Raw genomic sequence first — 9,020 nt, 5'->3', positions numbered from 1 at the left:
ATTTGCAAATATTTTCTCCCAGTCCGTAGGTTGTCTTTTCATTTTGTTTATGGTTTCCTTTGCTGTTCAAAAGCTTATAACTTTGATTAAGTTCCATTTGTTTATTTTTGCTTTTATTTCTATTGCCTTAGGAGACTGACCTAAGAAAACATTGGTACAATTTATGTCAGAGAATGTTTTGCCTATGAGTTTTATGGTGACATGTCGTATATTTAAGTCTTTCTAGGAGTTTTATGGTGACATGTCGTAAGCCATTTTGAGTTTATTTTTTTGTATGATTTGAGGGAGTGTTCTAACTTCATTGATTTACATAAGGCTGTCCAGCTTCCCCAATACCACTTGCTGAAGAGACTGTCTTTTCTCTATTGTACAGTCTTGTCTCCTTTGTCTAAGATTGATTGACAGTAGGTGTGTGGGTTTATTTCTGGGGCTCTCTAGTCTGTTCCATTGATCCATATGTCTGTTTTTTATGCCAATACCACATTGTTTTGATTACTGTAGCTTTGTAACTGTCTGAAGTCTGAGAGTGTTTTGCCTTCAGCTTTGTTCATTTTCCTCAGGATTGCTTTGGCAATTCTGGGTCTTTTGTGGTTCCATATAAATTTTAGGATTATTTGTTCTAGTTCTGTGAAAAATGTCCTGGGTAATTTGATAGGGATTGCATTAAATCTGTAGATTGCTTTGGGTAGTATGGCCATTTTAACAATATTAATTCTTCCAGACCAAGAGCATGGGATATCTTTCCATGCTTTCCATAAAAAAGCTGCTTTTTAAAAGTTTTGGTTTTACTGATTTTTAATTTCCCTTTAATATGTATTGATTTGTTAATTTAGTTTTTATTTTTAATCAAAGGTGTACATGTCTGAGTTCAACAGTCAAATCACTGTTCAAAGCTAGTCATGAAAACATCAGTGGTTCCTCCTTCCCACCCTTCCAACATGCTAACTTCCCATTCCCATAGGCAAACACTTTAAAACTTTTAAGCTAATTGATAAACATGGCTATCTACTTCTAAATAATGCAAGTATGCTACTACTCATCTCCCAGTTTTTATTTTGAAAAATTTCAAACCTTCAGAAAAGTTGCAGGAAGAGTAAAATGAACACCCAAATATCCTTATCTAGATCCACATTCCTTTCTCTTTCTCTCCCTCTCTCTCTCCCTCTCTCTGTGCTATTTGACACTTAGTTGCAGACATCATGTCATTTATCCATAATACAATGACCACACTTGGGGAATTTGATCTGGATAAAATACTGTTATTCATATATACTCTGGTATATTGCTAATCCTTGATTTTTTTCTAGTTTAGCCATTATTCAGTTGTCTTTCATCTTCTCCCTTACCAAACTTACACTCCCACACACATCCTTCCTGCATTTCTATTCTCCCAATATAATCATGGTGGCATTATAATTATGTAAGTACCAGTCAGAATCTTACAGGTCATATGTACAATGTTATTTTGCTGTCCAGCTCTTCTAAACTTTTCCTCAGGTACATCAACCTCCTTCCTCTTACAATGTTCAAACATGTAGGTTGTCTATCAGTTTCATCTTCTTGAAGAATTTGTTCCCTGAGCCTCTGGTCTGCTCTGGCCTGTTCCAGTCTGGTCATGCTCTAAGTCAGCTACAAGCTGTTGCCTTACTTTAGGATCTCTTTTCACCACCATTTGGAGAATCCCACCTTGCTTTATTGGTTACCCAACTTTGGTGGAAAACATCCTTCAGGAGCTTCTTACAAAACATTCATGGGAGACCCTGTGTATTTGGAAATGTCTTAATCCCCCCCCCCCTTCATTTAATTGGTAGTGTGGCTGGATCTAGAATCTTAGGCTGGGAAATGATTTTCCTTTAGGCTTTTGAAGGCATCACCTCCTTGTCTTCTAACATTCAGTATTATTGAGAAATCCAGGCTATTCTGATTCTTGTTCCTTTCTGAGAAATGTTCTCCCCTTCTCCTGCCACACCCTGGAAGCTTATAGGAACTTCTTGTTTCCATATTGTAAAATTTCACAATGACATGAATGTGTCAGGGTTTATTTTCATCCATTGGGCTGGGCACTGGGAAAGTTTGACTTTTTGATTTTGTTCTCTGCTCATTTTAGTCAGCTCGGGCTGCTATAACAAAACACCATATACTGAGTGGCTTAAACATACTTTATTTCTCACAGTTATGTAAGCTGGAAGTCCAAGATCAAGGCACGGACAGATTCAGCATCTGTTGAGGGTTGTTTCTGGTTTCCAAATGCTGCATTCTCACTATGTTCTCACTTGGCAGAAAAAACTCTCTGGGGTCCCTTTTATAAGAGCACTAATCACATTCATGAGGGCTCCACCCTAATTCCATCATCTTGAAGATTAGGATTTCAACATAAGAATTTGGCGGGGGTGGGGGTGGGGGGATGGGGAAACGACATAAATTCAGTCCATAACATCTACTTTAAAAAACTAGTATCTCTTTCTGGATCTAAGTTTTTTGGATAATGGGCCTCCTGGGCTGGGCCTCTTGCTTAACTTTTATTCCTGTTTTTCTATCTCCATCTTTTTACTCTGTTTCTTAAGGAAATTTCCTCAACTTTATCTCTCAAGGTCAACTTTGTCTCTCATGGTTTTTCATTTCTGCTATTTTAATTTTTTAAAATGTACAAGACCTGGTTTTAATTCTCTGAATAAAAGTATTTTTTAAAGTGGCATCCTGCTGTTTTGTGGATGCAATGTTTATCTCTGAGGGTATTAACTAACAATAGTTTTCTTTTCCAATGTTTTCCCCAAATTGCCTTTTTTCCCCCTGTTTTGGCCTCTTCCATGCTTCTACACTCCTGCCTGGAGGTGTGCATTTGTCAGTATTCAATGTAATAAGGTCTGACTGCAAAGGTTTTCTACCATGCCAAGCTGTTCTAGGACAGTCCTGGTCACATGAAGAGTGTGGTATCATCCAGCTCTGTAGCAAATGATAAAGTTTTCTGCTCTAAACTCAAGAGGTGCATAAATACCCTGAACTCATCTTGCTTGTTTTAGAGCTAACAAGATTGTCTCTGGCCAACTCTTGCATTTAAAGCCAGAGGATATGCTCCATTTCTTGTCTTGGAATGCTGGGACACCAAACAGATGCATACAAGGGGCTGTTTGGAGTCCTGTACAATATCAGTTTGTAAGGGTGGGGTTTGAGCTTAAGTATCTAAATTTATGCACAACCAAATATTTGTAGAATTACTTCCATATGACCTTTTTTTCTGAAGACAAATGACTCATTTCTTCAATGACTCAAGCCACACAGCTTCATAAGCCTTTCCCTGAAATAAAGAGATTGAGGACATGGGGTTCCTCTTCTCCTGTTCACAGACATTGCCACACTTGACAGGGGCCAGGGAATGAGGCAAATATTCCCTCACAGATATTGAATTTTATTATATGTCATTGGAGAGTAACTGAAAATTGTCAAAAATTTATACACAGTAATCACATAACATTGTTATGAAAGCCATACACCTTTTCAGTGTTGAAAAATACAGGCATATGGGACTTCCCTGGTGGTCCAGTGATGATAAAGAATCCGCCTTCCAATGCAGGGGACACAGGTTCGATCCCTGGTCAGGGAACTAAGATCCCACATGCCATGGGGCAAATAAGCCCAGGCGCCACAACTACTGAGCTCTCACGCCTCAACTAGAGAGGCTGCGTGACGCAAACTACAGAGCCCTCGCGCCCTGGAACCCACACACCACAACTAGAGAGAGAAAACCCGTGTGCCACAACTAGAAAGAAGCCCATGCGCCACAATGAAAGATTCCCTGTGCCACAACTGACCCGACGCAGCCAAAAATAAATAAATAAGTAACAAAAGAAATCTTTAAAAATATATAGGCATAAACATTCTTTGTATGTATAACTGAGACTTTCCATTAACAGTTCTAGGGCCTTTATCTACTCTTACAAAGTCATTTCCCTAAGCTGGGCTAAAATGATGGAAATGTACACATTTTCTTTTGTAAGCCATATGGAAAAACAAACTTTTTAAACTGGCCATCCTACGTCCTGTATTCGTGGGGCCCTGGAGCCCACAGTAACCCAGCCTCATCTTTTACTCCCTGAATTTGGAAGTTATGGATGGTCCAGATGTGAAATTCTTTGCTCTAAATGCTAGATGATATATTAAACAACGTATGCAGTAAACACTAGCAATAGGAAAGTGCGGATGAGCAGGATAGAGTCCTGGATGTTCCCACTACGGTGGAGGATAGAAAGAGTCTGTTTCATGATAAGTCCAGTTATTTGTGAGACAACAGTATCAAAATTCTTAGAAGTCATCTAGCACTGGGGTTAGAGAGGGACTGAGTTCTCTTATATAAAATATGTGCCTTTATACATTTTTGCATAGATCGCTTATCTTTTTTGTTTCCTTTTTAAAATTTTATTTATTTTAATATTTATCTTTATTTATTTATTTGGTTGCACCAGGTCTTAGTTGTGGTTCGCCAGCTGCTTAGTTTTGGCATGCGAACTCTTAGTTGCAGCATGCATGTGGGATATAGTTCCCTGACCAGGGATCGAACCCGGCCCCCCGCATTGGGAGCACAGAGTCTTAACCACTGGGCCCCCAGAGAAGTCCCGGCTTATATTATCTTTTATGAGATTCTTAACAGTGAAATATTACCTGACCAGACCAACCTAGGCATTTTAGAGAAGAAATCTATGCCCAAGATCAGAATCCCAAGCAGGGCAGATTCTACCTGTTAAGGCAGTGTTTTCTCCCCCTTCACCACCTCACCGTCTAGGAGGCTGGCACTGTCTAGGACGTGTTAGGTGTTTATGTCGATTATCTCTGATCTACAGAACAGAGGGAGGTGTTAATGAGCCCCATTTGAAGATGAGAGGTCACACGGTGAGGGCCAGAACCGCAGCCTGGATGGCCCCAACTCCAGGGCCTATGCTGGTTCCAGGACAAATTGCTGCCTCTCTCTTGCTCTCAATTAAACAGACTGGGTGACACAAGACCACAGGGAGACACAGAATTCAACCCAAAGTCCACACAACCACTTGGGGTTGATGTGAATGAGGATGGACTATTTAGGATGAACACCTAGGTCCTTGGGCATCCAGTAGTGATTCTGATATAATCTGGATACTCAAAATTTAACACATTAAAAAATCAACAAAACGGGAAACACACACTTGGTCCCAGGAGCCAACCAGTTACCTACTTCTAACCCAGTGCCCATTCCAAACTTTGGTGTGTGCTGTAGACCAGCCTTGGAGGTTTGCCTTCCCAACTTCCGGACAGGCTATCTGTTCTTTACAAAGGTACTGAAGCTGAATTTATACCAAGTGCAACCAATGCTCAGGTGGCTCTGGTTCTGATCAGCCCTTATCCTGCTAATCTATGAGCAAACTCTCCTCTCCCTTCTGCTACTGGTCCTCCAGCCAGCACCAGTGTATCAGTCAGCTCAGGCTGCCATAACAAAATACCAGACTGGGTGGCTTAAACAACAGACATTTATTTCTCACAGTTCTGGAGGCTGGGGAGTCTGAGATCAAGGTTCTGGCAAGGTAGGTTTCATCTGAGGCCTCTCTTGTTGGCTTATAAGCAGCTGCCATCTCACTGTATGCTCTTATGACTTTTTTCTGTGCACACAAGGAGAGAGAGAGCAAGCTCTCTGGTGTCTCTTCTTATAAGGGCACTAACCCCATCATGAGGGCTGCACCCTCATGACCTCATCTAACCCTAATCACCTGCCAAAGGCCCTACTGCCAAAGACATTGGGGGTTAGGGATTCAACATATGAGTTTGTGGGGGCGGGGCACAAACATTCAGTCCATAATGACAGCTTCGCTGAAGTCTTGTCCTCTTCCCTCTCTTCATGAAAGCAGCATGAGTTCACCTGATGGTGAAACTACCCCATACTGCAATAGCAGTTCAGTCATTTAAAAATACAACTGACTTAATTAACTCATTAGACAGAAAGCACATTCATCCAACTCCGGGTAACCCCTATTTTCGATCTCAAGAGGACTGAACACCCTTGGGTCAAATCTAATCTGCAGGTACTTTTTGTATGGCCCACTTGGTTTTAAAAACTTTGAATGGGTTGCCCATATTTTAAAAGTCAACTTCACATGGAAATCCAGACTTGATCCTATCTTCCTGAGCATGGGAACATTTAGCACACTGCGACTGCTCTTCCCCCAGAAGGTCTCAGTGGAGCCAAGCAGAGGCTGCTCTCCAATTGGCACAGCTGCCATCCCTCTGCACCCGCCCACCGGAACTTTGCAGGCCAAGGTTTTAGCCCTGGTCTCTTCATAGGGTAATGGAAACTGGAGGCTGGTTGCTGTTGTCCAGGTATCCCTGCCTGCTAGAAATCAGCTTTCCAAGGAATTCTGTATTCTCTAGCTTTTTCTAATCCACCAACTCCAACCTCTGAATTCTACATTTCATTTTATAGTGAGACTCATTTGACTGTGTAAACAGTCTGTGTTTTAGTTTTAGGACGGAACTCTTCATTCAACTCAGTTGTTAAGCGTCCTCAACTTGGAAGTAAATTTAAGTCATTCTCTGGGCCTTGCCTCTTGGACCTTATCTGATGGTAAACAGGCAGCAGCTTAAGGGAAAAGATGTTTTAGTGTGTAGGAAACAGATGGTCTTGCTGACCAAAGATTATGGCATCTCTGATTTTGGAGCCAAGATAATGATTTTTTAGTTAGCGATTACATAGCAACATGACTATTTTAAAAACTAACAAAAAATTACAAATCACTTTATGTTGACCTAAAGTGTCCTTGGAATTTGTTTTACCCTATTCCTGATCCCAAGTATGAAGACAACGAGAAAAGTTGCTATTGATACAACAACTCATCATTATTATCACTCTTCTTAGGTCTCACAGTTCTCAACACCCTCTCACAGACGTATTTAATCCTCACAACAGCCCTGAGAAGGATGGGTTAAGAATGATCATTATTTTATAGAAAAGGGAACAAATGCAAGGGAGCCTTTGCATTCCTTGCTTACAGCCCCTCTGGCCACTAAAAGGGAAGTGCTTATACCATATAGGGGGCCGTGCATTCCAAGCTGGTAGTTAAATTCCTAGTCAACAGTTTGCCAGAAACAGACTGAGTTTATCTGCAATACTTTTTGCAAATTGCTCTTCCCCAAATCCTAGTAAAGTTTAGGCATTTAGAGACATTTCATCACATAATGGACAATATGCATTAGGAAAGGGATCACAGAATTTCTGGCCTGAAAAGGGTTCTGGAGCTGATTATCTAGTGACAATCCTTGGGCTTACATATGACTTCCAAGAGTGGTCTCTTGCCCGTTTCCCGTGTTCGTCCCCTGCATTGCTCCTTAGATGGGCTGTGTGTTACTAGTGTCTTTCAGTTTTGCCACCTCTCACCACCTTCCCCCACCAACAAACACACCAAATTGATCACAGCCCACTGCTATTTTAAAACACAGCTCTCATTCCTGAACCACATCTGGGCCTGCATGCCGATGCCTCAGCTTGGCACTCAGGACACTGCCCAACTGGCCCCTCCCTGGGCCTCAGGTTCGGTTCTCTCTCTGGACCCCTATATGCCACCCACACCATACCGCCCCACCCCTCCAGATATCCTATACTTACTTTCCTGTTACCCTGCTCATGCTGTCTCACTTTTCTCTCTCAGGGCAAATTTCCCCACGCATAAATCTCAGATAAAGCTTCCACTCCAAAAGAGGACAGAGGACCAAGCTGAATTGCATCAGGACTGTGTGATCAGCAACTTCCAACTGTAGGAAAACCAACAAGTCAAATGGCCGCAGGGACTTTGACAGACAAGTGGTGGGGAAAAGAAAGGGATGGAGGGGCAGCCAGATTGAAAGAGACTCAAAGACACATTTAAAAAAGACAAAAAGCAAGACCAAACTCTGGTGTCTAGCGATGTACATGTGGGTGATGAACTACGAAGTCACACAAGGAAGTGTCAGACAAGTGGTCACTTTTGAAGGGAAGGGCTATGATTCTGATGCGGGCACATTTTGGGGCTTCTGGAGAGGCTGGCAAAGTTCTTGACCTGCCTCGGAGGTCAAGGGTGATTTGCCTTATATTCATTCTTTGGAAGTGAATATTAAACTAATATTCATTAAACTAATTTGTTCACTGAGATTTTCTATACCTGTTTTAGTTTACAATAAAAAATGTTTACAAATGAAAAACGGGCTTCCCTGGTGGTCCAGTGGTTAAGACTCTGTGCTTCCACTGCACGGGGCATGGGTTTGATCCCTGGTCGGGGAAGTTCCACATGCCGTGAGGTGTGGCCAAAAGAAAAAAAAAAAAAAAGTAATAACTCAAATATTAAAAAAACAAAAAAACAAAGAAACTCAGTCTTCCTAGCCACATACACCTATTTGAGATTATCGCTATCTCAGGATAGTGGCTCAGAAAACAGACTATGGTGTCAAGTAAAAGTAGTTTTAATTTCTTACTCTGTTACTTACTAGTTGTGTGACTTTTTGGTAAGTTGCTTTGCCTCTCTGAACCTCATGTTCTTCACCTGGAAGATGGGAATTATATCAGCAACAAGCCCATAGGTTTGCTGAGGATTAACTGAAGTTATGCACATATGACACTTTATAAAATGCTTGGCATAATGTTCAATAAAGATGAGCTGGTGGTGGTGTAATGAAATGGGAGATTGGGATTGACATATATACACCAATATGTATAAAATGGATAACTAATAAGAACCTGCTGTATAAAAAAATAAATAAAATTCAAAAATAAAAAAGATGGGCTTCCCTGGTGGCACAGTGGTTGGGAGTCTGCCTGCCAATGCAGGGGACACGGGTTCGAGCCCTGGTCTGGGAGGATCCCACATTGCCGTGGAGCAACTGGGCCCATGAGCCACAATTACTAAGCCTGCGCATCTGGAGCCTGTGCTCCGCAACAAGAGAGGCCGCGATAGTGAGAGGCCCGCGCACCGTGATGAAGAGTGGCTCCCGCTTGCCACAACTAGAGAAAGCCCTCGCACAGAAACGAAGAC

This window comes from Eschrichtius robustus, chromosome 6 (assembly GCF_028021215.1).
Source record: "Eschrichtius robustus isolate mEscRob2 chromosome 6, mEscRob2.pri, whole genome shotgun sequence".
Classification (NCBI taxonomy): domain Eukaryota; kingdom Metazoa; phylum Chordata; class Mammalia; order Artiodactyla; family Eschrichtiidae; genus Eschrichtius; species Eschrichtius robustus.
This window is presented reverse-complemented; position numbering follows the sequence as displayed.